This window comes from Bactrocera neohumeralis, chromosome 2 (assembly GCF_024586455.1).
Source record: "Bactrocera neohumeralis isolate Rockhampton chromosome 2, APGP_CSIRO_Bneo_wtdbg2-racon-allhic-juicebox.fasta_v2, whole genome shotgun sequence".
Classification (NCBI taxonomy): Eukaryota; Metazoa; Arthropoda; class Insecta; order Diptera; family Tephritidae; genus Bactrocera; species Bactrocera neohumeralis.
In genome coordinates, this window is record NC_065919.1 from 69,358,294 (window position 1) to 69,377,056 (window position 18,763).

Here is an 18,763-nt window from a genome sequence, read left to right on the forward strand (position 1 = left end):
TCAGCTTCCAGTAATTTGACTCAAAGAACATTTATTGGCAGAAACAATAAAGAAGTAAGAAAGTGATTCTAAAAACTGCCAACACATAAAGCGAATTACACGGACGATAAGCACCATTGGTTACTTGCACACACACACACACAAAATGTGGAAAACTGCGCTAATCTACATATGTATGGAGGTTGTTGTCTAATCTGCATGCGCACACATGCACTTTTACGGGTGTGATGCCAAGCTGTGTTGCATGAAATGGCAAACATGGGACTCAGTGACGACGACTGCAATAAAAAGATCAACAAAAAGTAGAAACTGTAACAACAACAACAACTGCGATAACAGTTAAGGAATCAATTGGCAATGGCGATTCGGCATTTAAGTTGACTTCATAAAACTTTGATTACACTTTTCAGGCATGTGCGGTTGTTTTGATGTCGCACACCCACAGAGAGAGATACATACACCTACAAAGAGTAGAATGCACATACACTTATGTTGCCTGCAATCATACTGTGTCACGCTTTTAGACAAATAAAAACATGTTTCACTTTGCCAACACACGCAAACACCTACATACCTACGCGCATAACGGCGTTCGTGGAATAGTTGCACGTTTGAGACGTCACGATTTTTCACCTTCACATGTATCTGGTTCGTTGAATTCGGAATAACGGCAATCGCATGCAAATTACGTTTCGACTCAAGTGTTGAACGAGCCGTAAGCTTTCTCGCCAACTCAACCAGCTGGGCGTGTGTGCTGTTGTTGTTGATGTTGACGACAAGATGCTGGTGCTAAAGTCGCCGCCATTGCCCCGCAGGCCCTCTGAACTTTTTGTCTGTTCACTCGTTGCTATGGTAATTAGAAAACTTTTCGTTGTACTTTCATCTAGTCTTAGCCAGCCGTTTGTCTGTGCGGACATCAGGGGTGTGGTGTTTTCTTAGTCACGTTTACACGCTTGATGGAGATTTCGGCGAAGCGCATACAGTGACGCAGAAATAACTTGAAATAGACAAAAATTTAAATTCGAAGAAACGAAGAGGCTAAATTTAGCATATGCTAAGGCAATGTGCGAAACTTCAGTCAAAGGTTCGGATCGGAATTCTTTACATTAGTAAGAGGTTTGGACCAAGGTCTAACCAATTTCATTCATATTAAGCAATAAGCAATTGAAAAGTAAAGTCCTCTCTCGACGAACAAAAGCTAAACTCTATAAGTCGCTCATAATTCCCGTCCTGCTATATGGTGCAGAGGCTTGGGCGATGACAGCAACCGATGAGTCGACGTTACGAGTTTTCGAGAGAAAAATTCTGCGAAAGATTTATGGTCCTTTGCGCATTGGTCACGGCGAATATCGCATCCGATGGAACGATGAGCTGTACGAGATATATGACGACATTGACATAGTTCAGCGAATTAAAAGACAGCGGCTACGCTGGCTAGGTCATGTTGTCCGGATGGATGAAAACACTCCAGCTCTGAAAGTATTCGACGCAGTACCCGCCGGGGGAAGCAGAGGAAGAGGAAGACCTCCACTCCGTTGGAAGGACCAAGTGGAGAAGGACCTGGCTTCGCTTGGAATATCCAATTGGCGCCACGCAGCGAAAAGAAGAAACGACTGGCGCGCTGTTGTTAACTCGCGTAAGCGGTGTCTACGCCAATTAAGAAGAAGAAGAAGAAGCAATAAGCAATATAATTTCTAAGAAAGCTCAACTTGTTTCAATAAAATTTCACAAATTTTGATTAGGCGTGAATTCAGAAATCACTAAATATGGTATATTGGAGACAGAAAAGGTGTGTGTTGATGGCACAAACTTTTGCCATTACTCCGGTATACTCGAGAAACTTATTTTCCAGCAACTTTATAATTATATGACATATTTGGCAAACAGTTTGTTATGAATTCATCATTATTTACAATATGACTGATTGTTTCTTAAATTATATACAGGAAAGTGCAAGAATTAAATGGCATTTAAAATAATAGTATATGGGAGTTGGGCGTGGTTATAGTCTGATTTCACCCATTTTCACAATGCAAGATAAGAATGTGAGTAGAATACTGAATTTGCTGTTGAAATCGGTCGAGCATGTTCCGAGATATGCTATATATGGGTTGTCAACTAAATGTGGGCAGTGACACAACCATCGTCCAAATATGGCACCGTCACTTATTAAGCACTTTCGAAGCATCTCGCGTGTAAAATTTTAGGTCTCTGGGGGTTATAAACCCCCAGTGGTGGGTTCGGATGCCAAGAAGAGCTTGAATGGTTTTTTTTTTTGCTGCTGAGGGGGTGGAAAATGCCTTCCGCATCATCAGTGCTGTGCGGTATGTGTCACTTGCTGAACATTAAAAAACTTACAGAATTACTTTAGGGTAGCGTTCCATTTTTATCATAGATGAATTTAAATGTGCGCACCAGCGTCCAGATCCCACTTTTTGCAGCCTAGCAGAATTATTGCGAATTTCTGGATAATCGCCAGTTTGCTTCGCTTTCCAGCATGACGCTGATTAAATTGTCCACGTTTATTGGGTCAACCAGGTCTTCTACGGCGGTGCGTTCTCTTTGCCAGCGCTCACATTTAAAGAATGTGTGTTCAGTATCGCCTTCTGTCGCGTCATTGTATAGTCATGACAGTTCTTCGACTTTTCCCATTCTGTGGAGGTATTTTTTGAAGTATCCGTGACCGGATAACAGCTGTGTTGTCCATAAGTATATGTCTTTTATTAGTTCGGTCGTTCGTCGGTCGCGACACTCCTTCTCCCAACTTTGTTGCCATGTTCTTATTGTGACCTTCTTTATTTGTTCTATTGCGCTCTTGTTATTTTCGGATGTTTTTTTTTAGCTTCCACAGCTTTCTCCTTTTGTATGCCAATACCCCTTATACCCCTTATGACTAATATTGTATCGCCTGACACTGTTCGGTAGGCTGATGCAACTCTGGCGGCTGAGGTGCAGTACACTCTGGCCACTACCTTTTGCCGGTTTTCCTTTTTCAACAATTCTGGCCAGATCTTAGCTCCATATAATAGGACGCTAATAGTCATCGACATTAGGAGCTTTCTCTTTTTTTGTCTGGGGCTTCCTATGTTGGCCAATAATCTGCTAAGTTGAAAGGTGACTTTTGCTGCCTGCTTGAATGATTTAGAATATATGTACATTAAGCTTATTAGGGCGAGATGAACAGACAGACAGTCAATCGGAATTCAAAACTTAATGATCATTTGTATATAATTCTACATCTATCTCGATTATTTTTAGGCAATACAAACAACCATTAATTGAACAAAGTTATTATACTCTATAGCAGAGTGTTGCAAGAGTGTAAAACTGTTTGGAACTTTTTCGAGAAGATCATGTAATTAAAAAGTAAGCATTTTTACTCAAGATTTATATTAAGTAACAATAATATTATCCGAATTACATTTTTATCTCTTCAGAGCAACAAGTTTATCGGCTTCCATTGCAAAAAGCTGAGCCCGGTTTTGGTTATGACAAAAGATCACTGTTACTACTATTGGTGTTTGTATTATATATGTTCTCTGGTAAGTCTTTTGTATAAACTCAGACTTCCCAATCTAGGCAACAATTTAAATGAGACAAAAGTTGTCCCTTTGACGGATTTCGTCCTTCTAGCACAAATTCATGATGCACCAAACCACGAATATCAAAAACAAAAAGCAATGAGGATCACCTTGATTTTTTAGCAGCTTTGGTGTTTAGAGTCTACTCGCTTTTTCCCTTCATACCTATGATTGTTGTCTTGTTTGCACGTCAAACAAATAAACTCATGTCTCATCGGCAGTTATAATGCTCGCCATGCATGTGGCTTCGGAATCCGCATGATCGGACCTGTTTACGGTACTCTTTTTGAAATCAATAGAGCTTTATCGCGACAAGTTAAGCAAGAACGCGTTTCATATCCAAAATATCCACCAAAATTATTCGAACGAACTCTCTTGTCATCTCTAAAACTGAATCCCCGTAAGCCTATTCCAACATTCACAACGATTTGGCACACGAAATTTGGTTGGAAATACAAAATTTTAGACAAATTCTTTGGTCGATATTTTTATACATTGTAAAAATCGCAAAGTACTACTGAAGTGTACCGACCTAATCAATTGCTATAAACAAACTGGTTGACGGATCGTGCTCATATTTGGCATAGTAAGGATAATCCTATCAACTCGAAAAAAAAACTTTTTTGAAATAACATTTACGCGAGGAATAGATTTCCAATTTCCGGGTGCTTTTATGTCACAATATATGCTTAGTAGTAATCGATTCGCTGGATTTATGTCTGTCGAAACAAGTATTTTAATATAAGATCCCTTCGATTCGTCAAGCTCTAGTGAGTACCGAATCCGCCGAATTGACTGCCAGCACTTGCGGTGTAACTTTGCGCTAGGTCTTAGCACATGTGAATAGGCATTTCCATTTTTCAGTGTAGAAAATATGCTTTTCACAGCAAATGTTTTTCTGTAAAAAATATTTAATTTAAGTATTAAGTTATTTTATTATAAATGAATACTTTCGATTTATTATTAAAAAAAGAGTAGACATATGCACTCTAGTATAGTATATCGAATTCAACCGAATAACTTTGTTGGGGCTTTTATATGTAAATTTAGCTTAGTGAAGCCAATATTAAAGATATCCAATTGTGAGACAGGCGACTTCACTAATATCAAAGCAAAATTATCTGCTTTATTTTCAAAAAAATTATTCGAAAATTTTATCAGCAAGAAGCTTTTGTATTGCTAAACTGAAATTCTGTTTTTAGTTTTTACTCAGCTCCAAAAGCAGCAAATATTTTAGCCTATTAACCACCAAAGTCTAAATACTCCACTGTGACGAACATGAAATTCTAGTTTTACTTGTAGAAACTTCGCTTGAGTGTCACATCAAATTGCGCATTTGGTTGTTGTTGTTGCGAACTTTTATTATCTTTTTTGTTGCTTTGACTTGTTGTCAATTGAATTAAAATTCGCTTTAAATTCGGTATTTGCATGCTGAAAAGCGACGACGCTGAAGTTTTCACAGACGCCGGTGTAAAGAGCGGAAGAGTGTGTCGCTTGAGCGCCGTAAAGAGTGTAACTAAGGGAGGATTGCAGTGGGATGTAATTGCTGATTTCAAGAGTTATGTTGACGTTGTGCTTTTCTAGTTGTAATTCAATTGAAATTTTTCATTTCGGTTTGGCTTACATCAAAAGTTCAGCAAGGCGACAGCAAGCTAGACAAACTCGAAGCGCAAAAGGCACCAAGTGGATTTACGCACAATAAGTGAATTTCAGTAGCTATGTAGTATATTTATTTTACTGTGGTATGTATATTTATATGAAATATTTCTCTCTTAATAACAAGCGCACACTAATCATTGCAGATTATTACCTTTTTCTTACTGGAAGAACGCAGAAGCAATTTGCTGTAACTGCGTGGACTTCTACTTTACTTGTGTATTAATACTTATGACTAGTCAGCACGGGGCTAGCAGCTAAAAAAATCGCAAATATTACCACGTAGAAAAAAAAAAAATAAAAATGTATTAGCAATCCTCTGAGGATAATGAAAATAGCAGAAGATATGAGAAAAGTTGTATAAGTAGAAAATATTTAATGACAATAATAAATTCAGCTCAACTGTCGCTGACTAGCGCAAACTTAATCTGCACACACACATACATACACGCATACTCGGTCGCATGCGCTTTATATTACTTTGCTACTACTTGACTGCTGCGGCACTTTCTCGCCAGTCAGCGCCACTTAACCTTCGCTGCGTATCAGCTGGTCAATGCTGGGCTGTCAACAGCAACTTCAGGCGCTTTATCTGCCCGTTTTGACATGCAGAACAGCACACAAATTCCATTTAATTAAATGACTTATTCCGACTTATGTCAATTCTTTTCGGATTACTCTCATTAAGAATTTTTTCTTGAGTGCAGCACATTTACTGCTTACTCCCGTATTTCATTAGATCTTTTCTTATATACTTGTATAGCTGTTGAAATACTTTCGTCCAGCGGCACCAGCAGCTAAGTGAGGTCACTTGTAAGCTCATGCATCAACTTGCTCGCTCACTTTTCTATTTTTGTGGCCTTCGAAGCCATCATAATTCATAAGTAACGGTGCTTGTGTCAGTGGTTTTAATGCTTTTTGTTGCGCATTTTTTCTGCTTCAATTTAATGTCACTTGTGCGTAACTTTCCACTTAGCCGCTTTGCCCTCTGCGGCGTTTAACATTGGCGTGCAGTAATTAGTGAGCGCAGAGCTGACGATAAGCGCCCGTTTCATTTGGTTTATTAATAAATAATGTCCACATTTATTTCAACATTTCGTAGTAATTATTATGCTGGATTTAACGCATTAAAATATACTTTTTTCACACTTCTTGCAGTCGCATATTTCTTATTCATTAATTATAATATAATAGTTACGTATACGCCATGCACTCATAGTTGCAGTGGTGTGGGTGTATATAAATAATGTTAAAGTAGGATAATATCAAAAAAATTATTATGTACAAATTAGGTAAAATTTAATTGCATGAATTTAATGCTAATGTTAATTTCTTTAATTTACTATCTTAAACTCCTTAAGCCATTAAAAGTTCGGATTGTCTGACTTTTTTTCACAGTAAGTTGAAATTTATTTGCATTATTCAAGTTAGACTTGACTTTAATCGCATTGTATATTCCCGTGTTGTTTCTACACTCAGTGTAACTATAAGAAGGGCCGACTTTTTTCAGTTGGTTGTTTGTATATACTCCATTTAAAAACGAACAAGTGAATTTTTGGCATGAAAGGATATTTGCTAAAAAATCATCAGCCTCCAATGGTAAATGCAACTTAAAACTTTAACCGTTATAATTTTAAAATATTAAAAAAAATATTTGTATTTGTCGAAAAATTTTATTTTTTAGCATATGCCTTAAGAATTGTTTAAAAAAAATGCTAACGCGCAAATAGCTATTGCGCTCCTGAAAGTTGGTATTCATATCTGATATGATATTTTGCAAGTATATTTCGAAGGGGTTAGAATAATACTTAGCTTTTTCACAACCAAATATCTTTTAATTTACCTTAATTTATTAGGTGAAAGAAGAGTTGACTATAACTCGTGAATGAAAACTATCATTTTGAAGTGAGTTCAGGCACTCGTTGTTTATAATAAAATTTGTACCCGGCGTAGAATTTCTTTGATATTGGAACATTAAAAGCCATCACAGCCATCTGAATATATATTATTCTGAAAGGTAATGTTCTAACTGTCTTATATTTATAACTACTGAAGGTGAGATTTCATTGAAAAGTGCGCTGTCATGATCACTACCATGGTTCTGGCCTGCCCATCACTGTGTAGCACCCCAAAGTAATTTTCTGAAGCTTTAGATGAAGATTATTTAACCAAAGTTAAGCAATATAACTCAATAACGTGTCTGCGGAAACTATTCTGAATAGTATTCAGTCAATATAGGAATAGAACGACACAAGAATGGCCAAGTAAGTCTGCGGAGGTACTTCTCAAGGTTCCTGCTAAGGAACTTGGACGGTAAAGCCAAAAGATAAAGGTATATGCGGACGATATTGCCATCTTATTAATAATAGGTTGCTGTCCATAGACCATTAGAAGTATTATGACCACCACTCGCAATACAGTCTAGGGTTGAACCCGAGGAAAACGGTTTTACTTGTGCTGTCAAGAAGGTACAAAATTCCGCTATGGAGGTACTCTTCGATAAATGGGACACAACTCTCTTTCTCTTAAGGACCAGACCAAATACGTTGGGGTAGTCTTAGGCAGCAAACTAAAAAAGACTTGCAATGCTTTATATTCGTGTAGGCAGATACTCTGCACAACCTGGACTCTATCTCTCTCTCATGCACTGGTTATGCACAGCTATCGTAAGACCAATGCTTCTCTGCAAAACAGTAGTACGGTGAACAAGCATACGGAAATCCACCTACCGAAAGCCAATGGAAATAGACTGCGTTGTGCATAATGGAAGCTTTAAGAACAACTCCAACGATGGGTCTTGACCTGCTGTCAAACCTGCCGCCAACAGGCTTCTTCCTGTAAACAGTGTAGCAAAATCGGCGGAATGACTACTAACTGCAGGAGAATGTACATATAGAAGCTTCGGGTATAAATCGATTGGTCATAGCGATTTGGAAAAAACAGACTACATGATCCCAGCTTTCAGCTGAGAAAGAAAATTCAAAGTAAACATAGGCATAGAGGGTTGGTTTAAAGATATACATATTAGCTGCGCGCTACACTCTAAGCATTTATATGGATGGCTTGAAAATGGACGATGGAATTGGTGTGGAAATATACTGTCCAGAGTTTAGCGTAAGGCAAACTTTTAAGTTGCCGGATCACTACATATAGTATATTTCAAGCTGAGGTCTTTGCTATTGCGAAAGCTGAAGAGCTGGCCCCTAATGCACCTGCAGGCAATGTCAGAGCCAACATCTACGTTGACAGCCAATCAGCAATCATGGCGGTATCGCATATCGTCCAGAAGTGGCTTGGAAAGCAAGGCATCGGTAGAGAGTGTTGCCAAAAGCAAGCAATTTCACTTCTAAGTACTAGGTGCCAGGTCACAAAGGTATCGAGGGCGATGAAATAGTGAACGATATTGCCAATAATGGTGTACAGCTAACACCGGAAAACGTGAACATCATTAGAAAGCCTAATTATTGTCTATACGATAATCTCGACAGAAACTTGTTAAGGAAAATCAAAACCCGATGGAACGAACTACCTGGTTGCAAAACTGCAAAAGTAATCATAGTGAGGGGATGATTTGTCTTCGAATTTGCTATCCAAGCTGCTTTTGACAATTCGACACATTCAAGTGTAAGAAAAGTACTAGGGAAAAGGAATGTATGCAGATGTAAATAAAATGAGTCTAAGATAGCTGAGGCCACTGTAGGGGAAACTATGATTCGTATCGGCACAACAAGAAGGTGGAGTATTATAACACTTAATACATATGACACCTAGTCGTGCATCTTGAGCTGGTAACCAGCAATAGGCGCCGTGATCAAAGGTACTTGTTATATCAGTAAGAACTAAATGCGAGAACAATCTTCGCGATATCGTGAAAAAGGGGTTTAGTCCTGCAAAAGAGATAATGCAGTACCGTTGGACTGAACCACAACCCATTGAAAATGATCATCGTCCTGTTTACCAAGAGAAAGTCCCTTCCGAACCGTAGCAGCTTAACCCCTTGTGGCAGAGAGTTAGAAGTTAATCTCGTCACAGCAAATGAAGAACTTATTTGAAGAAACTGGTTCCTCTCTCATACGCCAAATTAAGTTGCAAATCGATGCTGAGAATCATTTTAGTTTAAAAGTGTAATCAACCTTCCGAGAGAAAAATTTCGACTATTTTATTCACCACTTTAAACTGCTATTTATCATTTAGAATATATTTGCAAGTATACCATATTTGCAAAACCTAAGTATGTTACATGCACTTTTTAAATAAAGTCCATATTTTACTTAAAATTCGCGAGTTTATACTACAAAATTAAAGTGAATACTAATATGTAATTAAATTAAGTGATAGTCCGTACTCGCATTTTACCATTTTACCATTTTACCAGCGTTTGCGGTATTTACATAAATGTCGCATTCAAATTTTTCTGAGCACAAAAAAAGTTGCCTCCAACGAGAGACAAAGCAGCGTAGTGCTTTGAAAATACCGTAAATTTAATTAAAACTATTTGCGGAACCAGTTACATGAATGCGAGCAGCTGCTGGGAAGGTGCGCGAAAATGAAAAATGAATACATGTATATCCATATATATATATTCACATACTGTATGCAAATGTATGTAAGAGCTATGTGACTTTCGAGAGAAACAGGAAAATTATCGCCATATGGCTTTGTAGAGGTTGCCACTGATTATAACCGGATGGTCGCCGCACACGACAGACAAGTGAACAGCGGAAACAGGAAAAAAGCGAATGCAAACAAAAAACTAAACAGCAGCCACACACACACTCATTTGTGTATGTTTGTGAGTGTGTGCTTAGGTAAACAAATGCAATGTCACTGAAGCTGCACTAACACCCCTCCACCCCCAATGTCTGTGCTGTGCAGTTTAAATTGATAATGGTGGCCAATAATGGCAGCAAATGGGTGAGCATCACCGCTCTCAAGCACCGCCAATTCACCGTGCCCGTATGTGCACCTTCGCATGTACTCCTTTGTTAGTCGCTTTGACCATACGCTTTCCCGTTAAGTATTGTGTATTTTTACCGTTGTCTTCTTTTTTTCCGGCGTTGGTATTTACAAGCACTTAAATTATGCAAATACCACATACATAAGGAGCAGCCAAGCAGAGGCAGCGTAGCACAACAATGCCACAACAAGCAACAGCAGCAATGTACGTGTGTCCAGTTCACATGTGTGTATAACGGCGCATTGCGGGTCAAAAATAATCTATGCAAGTGGCTGTAAGCGTCGGTGTAGGACACGCTGCACGGAAGTTGTAGCAGCATATTTTTGGTGCCGGCGGTTGGCACTGGTGGCAGGACACACTGCAAGGACAGCAAGGATGCAGGATGTGTTTGGCTGTTGTTGTCGCTTGTTAATGTTGGAACTTGTGACTTTTTTCATTGCATTGTAGACACTTTGCATTGTTGTCATTGTCCGGTGCTACTGCTTGTTTACTCACCTAGCTGTATTTGTATGTATGCGTGTGTGTGTGTTAACGCGTGTTTGTGCGCGGTTGTTTGCGTTTGCGGTTGCCGTTGTCGCTTTGATTTCGCTGCTATCGTTGATAGTCTTAATTAAATGCTGATTGCGGATCTCTTTCGCTAACTAGCTCGTATGGCGGAGTTGTTCAGTTGCATGTGAAAACTAATAAAAAATTCACTACTTAAGCTCCAAGTAGTTAGTGTGATACTTTCTAGTTAAGTTTTTCAATGGGAATTTTAAAAAATCTTTCAAATTGTCTCCCTTCAATATAAATTAGTGCAAGAGAATGCTTGGCGTGATTTAAGCTTACAAATTATAGAGAGAAAATTTTTGAGAGCAAAGTAATATTTTATCATAATTCTATATATTATATATGGTACCGAAAATTAAGTTCGTGTGGTTTAATCAAAAAAAAAAATAGTTCTAAAGAACCTCAAGAAAACTTTTCCATTTAGTCTTTAGAGTACGGTCCTTAACTACGCCACATCAACATGGCCGCCTGGATGCAGTGATAGGCAGACGAGGAAGCTACAAACATATCAGAATACTACATCTAGAGGTTCTTCCTCAACCACGTCGACGACATACTAAAACAATACCCCGACCAGACTTCGGACGCAACAAACTTCTGGCATGCCGTTCACAATGGATAGTTGATACCTTCAACGACTTACTCTCAGTGAATGGCGTACTTGGAGTCAAACCGCCAACAATTGGAGACGAAGAGCTCGAGTTGCCGCTGGAATCCAGAGTGACCCTTGCGCAGCTTCGTTCTGGATACTGTAGTCGCTTAAACTCCTACTTATCCAGAATAGTCACTGACATATCCAACATATGTCCAGCGTATAATGGGTTCCCGCATGACACTAGCCACTTCTTAGCATACCCTGCTAAGCTTACACATCTGACACTTCTCTTTTTATGGTCCGAACCCGTCGATACAGCACGTTTCCTCGGCCTACCGATGAATGACATCAAAGAGAACTTATCTCATAATTACCATCCTAACGGCGCCCGTTCCAACAACAAGTACATTTAGATAGGTTAAAAAATCAGACACACAAAAAAAATTTAAAATATTCTTCTTCTTTACTGGCTTAGACACCGCGTACGCGATTATAGCCGAGTCGTTTCTTCTTTTCGCTACGTGGCACCAATTGGAGATTCCAAGCAAGGCCAGATCCTCTCCACCAGGTTCTTCCAACGGAGTGGAAGTCTTCCTCTACCTGCGTCGGAAACTTTCAGAGCTGGAGTATTTTCGCCCATTTGAACGACATGATCTAGCCAGCGTAGCCGCTGTCTTTTAATTCGCTGAACTACAAGTTTGTCAATGTCGTCGTATACCTCATACAGTTCATCGTTTCATCGAATGCGCTATTCGCCGTGGCCAAGGTGATTGGCGCAGATTGTGGGGTCTCCCTTTTCGTGGCTTGGGTATATCACACTTATGTTCTAATATAGCTGATGCATGCTCATTATCGGTTTTTCGCCACCGTGCTTGAATAACTCGGCCGGCAATCCATCGAGCCTCGCTGCTTTGTTGTTGTTCAGACGGATAATTGCTATTGGAACATCTGCTTCATCGTGTGTTATGTTTTCACTGCCATTCAGCAGGCGGGAGAAGTGTTTCTCTCCTGATTTCAATATGATCTGGGCATCAACCACCTCTGGGCGTTCTATAATAATATGCTCCTGTCCTGGGACCTTCTGTTAGTCGCATCTTTTCGTAGAATTTTCGAGTAATTTTCGCCCCTGTTGGCGAGCTTGTCAAGCTCTTCGTGCTCACGCATTTCGGCTTTGTTACCTGCAAACGCGTTGTGGTCGAATGTAACGTTTCGAGGTAGTCAGTCTGTTTTCTATCCACTGCAACATGGCACTCCTCATCGTACCAGCTCTTCTTTCGCATTTTCCGAAATCCAATCGCTTTGTTTGCCGCTGTACGTAAGGACCTTGAAATGCCGTTCCACATTTTTTTTTCGATTTAGAAATGATTCGCAGATGGAATTGCAGTGCGGGAGTTTTTTGCATTAACTCGTGTGGTACCCACATATCAATTTAATTTTTGTGCCTTGTATTTATACGTTTTTTACTGCAATTTTTAGCGACCACTCCGATTTCCATCCATTATTTTATCGATATTTGCGACAATTGCACTTCAAGAACAGATTGGGTGTAACATTATTAGGTCTATAGACATTATTCACATATTCATTTGTCTGGCCTGCGTTTTGCCTTTATCGAAGAAAGCTGTAAAATCTGTCGTATTTTCTCTCTACTGGTGTCCAATTTGAACGCGTGGTGAAACAATACTGACAAAATAAATTAAAAAACAGCTTAAAAAAATTTTAGCAAATAATATTATCTCGTTAATGATGAACTTACTTATATGTATGGAGTGACATCTCCAATCTAGGGAGCGTGCATTAGTTAAACTATATGTTTGTCAAAGCTTTTTATACCGAGTCAGATAACAAAAAGAGAAAAAAGATATCTCATATGCCTTAATTCCAAAATCAATTAATGATTAAAAGTAGAAGAAGAGAGTTCTTCATTAAACAAACAAAAGGAGCCTATGACAATTCATTAGATGAAAAGGCTTGATTTGGGTGCGTGACAAACGCACACCCAGTTTTCCGCAGTGATAATTGCGGGCCTAAATGAGAATTCAAATCCGAATCGAAAGAGTCATTTGATAGGAGCGCACACGTCAAGCGAGTGCTTGCAGTCAATGACACAATTACTGCCATTACCGAAGTCAGTGCATCAGGATGTCAGGCGTTGGCAAATGCGACAATCGCAATCAGACCGTCGGCTGACAGACAGATAAGGAGGTTGCCACCGCCAGCATAGGAAGCACTGATGAATCGAAGGTTGCACAGATTGAATGCCGTCACACTGTTGACTGATTGCACAATATAAAGTGAAGCTGTGAAGTCACTTGCAGTACGTTGCAAGTTAATAGCGGCATGTTGCATGCTACAGAATGAGGCAGGCGCCAAAGTGAAGGCAATCAATTTGCACAGTTGAAATCGTAGCGTTCACAAAATCAGCACACAGATGAAATTGAAACTTTGCTTCGCATTTGAAAAAGATATTGACAAAGTTATTGGAATTCTCTATAGAAAATAGATTGCCAGCCGCACGGCAGGAAAGTGATGAATAGTTATTTTAGATTGCTACAAACAGCCGTATATTGATTGAGTATAGAGTGCAGAGGTGGAGAGGAAAAAGTATGACGCATTATCTGTAAGCTTAAGTGCAGTTAGTGTGCAGCGAACGTTGAGGAGTGGGAAGCGACAGCGCAGAGCTGTTAGGCAAAGTATTAAGAGCTTCTCTGTTCCCACTGACAATGACTTAACTCGGCTTAGCATCCGTTCCTTTGAATTTCTTAAACCTATGCATTTGTGTGTATATGTATCTATACAATGGCGATATGGTTTAGTCTGACCATCTAATATACTGGGTCAAGTAGAAGTCAGTCACAAGGTAGCTTGGTGAGCCGACGGGGTTGTGGTATTATCCTGACAAATCCAACATTTCGTACCATTTGCGCAAATGGATGGCGATATGTATGCTTGCTTGTACGTATTAATTCGTAAATATATATACTATTTAAATTTGTAGACTATATTGGTTAGACATGTGTATGTCAAGGATAACAGCTATGAAAATATAGCAACGCACAGCTATTGAAAGCCTTATGACTCACCTACCAATACCTGAACATTTTTAAGTAATTCCAATCTGACAAAAATATATAACTTTTACCATCTATTGGGTCAATAACTATATTTGTTCGTAATAGAGAGTGTAATAGTTTTGTTCACATAACGGTTGTACGTATCACCTAAAACTAATCGGGATATATAAGGGGTTATGTATATATAAATGATCAAGATGACGAGACGAGTTGAAATCCGGGTGACTGTCCGTCTGTCCGATGAAACTTGCTGAAAATGTTCCACAGCAAGAAAGTAAGCATGAGTTCGCAGATCGGCGTAATCAGACTGCTGCCACGCTCGCAAAACACCACTAATCGAAAACATAGAAAGTGAGTGCCATCACTAAGCACTAAATTAGGATATAGGACTGTACTTTGGCACTATGGATCATGGTAGCGAATGGCACCTTTGTGGTAAAAATTTTGAAAAGTGGGCTTGGTCCCACCCTCTAATAATTGTAATGTACATATCTCCTAAGCCAATTGAGCTACAATAATCCAACTTCGCTCAGGACAAATCCTTTAAGCACTTCTACCGATAATTAGTGAGTAAATATGCCAAAGATATAAAAGCTTACACCCGGTATAAAAATAATACGATGGGCGTGCTACCACCCACTTTTAAGAGAAATCACATATCTCGAGACCCGATTGACCGATTTAGACTAAATTTAGTACGTAACAGGCTTCTTATACTCCTACTTCACTGTGTGAAAATGGACAAAATCGGACAACAACCACGCCTACTTTCCATATAACACAATTTTTCATTCCATTTGATTCTTTCACTTTCCAGTACACAGATCAAGAAGTAACTAGTATAACTGGGTAAAATTTTGCATTAATAGATCTTTTAAAATATGCCTTCTTGAACCGGGTTAATACTTCCATGAGCCCCATGTATCTAATGTAACGATTTTCGAACTCCCAAGTAACTTTATACCGGATATATCGCCCAATATTTAATTTACTTACATATTTCAATGAAACTGAGACAGACTGGATAAAATTGGGCGAAAAGTTGACCTCGCTGATCGAACATTAGGATTTTCGAATATATGGCTGACTTTACTCCATGCGATTGGTGATTGTATGTAAGGTACCTTGATGAAACCAAGGAAAATTTTTTTTTCGGTTGCATCCGAACATAGCCCTTCCTTATTTGTTTATTCTGGTTCTTATGTCAGCCGTATTCCAGGAAAGTCGTTCTGCATCGACCTGATCAAATGGTCACGGTCTGGGCCATTACGCGGGTGATACAAAACTTCTAAGCCGCCATTAATGGTTTGAGCCGATTTTAGAAGCTCATAATACATCATGCTTTTTTGATCTCACCTATTCAGAGTGTTACCTGGCGTTATGTATATTTTGTTTTGACGTTGGTTTGTTTCCTTGACTTGGTTGCGTTGTTTGCACTTTCGGTGGTTATAATCAATAAATGTTACGTTACCAGTCATAATCCAATTCAAACCCAGATTCTGCGTGTTCACCAGAAAATTCACCAAAATACAAGGTGCCTTCCAAAGTAAACAGGTCTTTAAATAAAAGAGAGAACAAATGGTTTTTTCGGCAAAATCAATTTATTTTATTCAAAATAGTCTCCTTCTGCTTCAATACAGTTTTTGGCACGGTCCAAAAGCATGACCGCCAGTATGCCGGTGCAAGCCTTTTGAATGGCTTCTGCGTCTGCATAACGCTTCCCTTTCATGGGCAAATGCATTTTTTCGAAAAGGAAGAAGTCGCACATTGCCATATCAGGTGAATACGGGGAGTGGTTAATGGTTAAACTTTGAGTTTTGGTCAAATAAACGTCCTTCGAATGTTGGATTCCGAGCAATTTTTGGTCGTCCGTCAATTTGTGCGGAACAAACCGTGCACACACCTTTCGTAAGCCCAAATGGTCGGTTAAAATGCGATAAATCTATGTTTTGAAGATGTTCAAAGCCATTTCCATGAATTTCAGTGATGATTTCGGCTGATTTTTTATGAATTCACGCACAGTTTCGATGGAATTTCCGGTTATCATGGATTTTACTTGGCCCACATGTTGATCGTCATTTATGTCCTCACGACCACTTTGAAAATTCATTGAGAATAAGATCGCCAAGAAAAGTAGTATACATCCATCTTTAAGAACATTTTCTAGAGCTTTATCACTCGAAGATCCACAAACAGTAGTCACGGGCACATAAAAATTGAAAGTTCTTTCTAGTTACGTTTACAAGCATTGTTCATTCATTCACATTGTTAGTACATTTTTCGGTATCGAATTTTATGAAAATGTTCTCTGATAAAATGCAGGATAATATAGTTTTCAATACTTTCTAATGTAAAGATTAGAGAAACCTTATAGAAATCCATTGTGCTTTTACTATTTTTCCAACTTATTTAGCAAAGCAACAATTCTTCAATATTCGAGTATATTATTAAGAGGTCTCCTATGCTGTTGATAAATTGTATAAATTATTATCGTCGAAAAATAAAATAACTGCGCGGACGTCCATAGAAAGGTCTTCTGAAATGGGCTTAAGGACTTAAAGTTAACGTAGACTTTCTACTAAAAGAATTTTGTTAAATATAAAAAATATTAAAATTGAAGTTATCCTTGTTGTTGTAAACATAATATCATTTGTTGTACTCTAAATGCGTCTTGCGGGAAGTGACTTAATGGGCCATGTAGTGACTGTGGCAAAATCTTTCATACACCACAAGTTCACATATCCCCACGCTCGCAAACACCCGCAACACTTGAGTAATGACATTGAGCAAGAGACCGTCATTCAGACATTTACGAAGCTTTGTTATCAACTGGCAACATATGGAAGAAAATTAATGCAAAAGCCTGTGGCAATGAAGCTCACAAAGCTTACAAAGCCATCAAGCACTTCATTCGCCCATCTCAGTTGCACTCCTCGGCAATTCGCAGCCTCTTCACCAATTAAGTGCAACCTACCAATTCCTCTTTGCTGTGGCAAGTGGTGCATGTGCGAATGACACAGCGCTGGCAATGCGTTACAGTTATGCGGTGTTGTGCGTTGCTCGTTGTTGCAAATGAAATTATTCATCCTCTCGCATATAGTTACATATGGTATGTGTGTTTTTGTGACAGCACATGTGTGCCAGTGTATCTGGCTCTTGCGGATGCGGCTGACAGCAGCTGCTTCAATTCATGCAAAGTTGCTGCGTTTTAGCCTTAAACTCTCTCTCGGAACTTGGTATGAGTGGTTGCGGGAAGGTTACGAGCGTTTTCATTGATATGTATCATATTTAATATGCAAGTTTAAAAACTATCTTCGCATTTATGGTTTTGTGGGTATATTTTATAGTCTTTATTATAACGCCAAATTTCTTGTAGGAAAAAAAAACAATTTAGTTGTTGTTAAATTGTAGGCCCTTAATCGAAATTTATTTCTTGTAAATGTCATAATTAAATACCATTAATTGCCTAATTTGTTGAATTATTTATTACAAGACTTAATTACAGGTCACTTATCAACCCCGACCTGCTATATGGTGCAGTGGCATGAGCGATGTCAACATCTGGTGAAGCGGCGTTACGGGTTTTCGAGAGAAAGGTTCTGCTGTAGATTTATGGTTCTTTGCGCATTGTATGAGATATACTTACAACGACGTTGACATAGTTCAGCGAATTTAAAGACAGCGGCTACGCTGGCTAGGTCATGTAATTTGAATGGATAAAAACATTCTAGCTCTGAGAGTATTCGACGCAGTACCCGCCGTGGGAAACCGAAGAAGAGGAAGACCTCCGCTTCGTTGGAAAGACCAGGTGCTATAATGATCTGATCTGAACAATATGTTCGGGGGTTGTAGACAGTAATCTGTGCCGAATTTCAAGACGACAATTTGTCAAACCAGAAGTTTTTCATACAAAGACTTGTGTTTGATCAATGAGGTTATATGGGAGCTATATTGTACAGTATATTAATGCCTGTGGATCCAATTTGCTTATATACATATAGATGGATATGGCTTAATTGACTCAGCTCGTCACATAGGCCTCTTATATATATATGTATTTATGTACTTTTAGTATGTATTGTTTTGAATAAATGAAAATTCTTATATGAATTTTTTATTCGGTATTTGCTCAGAAGACCGACCAAATTAAGCTTTATAGGTTCTGCGGCTCTAATATCGCCATATCGCCCTCGTTCAAAGAAGGGTATCTTGAATAATTGCTATGAAATAACGGAATCCTCTCTTTAGCTATATATCAATAATCCATCGTCTATAATTCTACAGCGAACATTATTTCCTTCGCTCTCTCGATATTCGCTTTCTTATTTCCTTTGGTTTCTATATTTCTAAT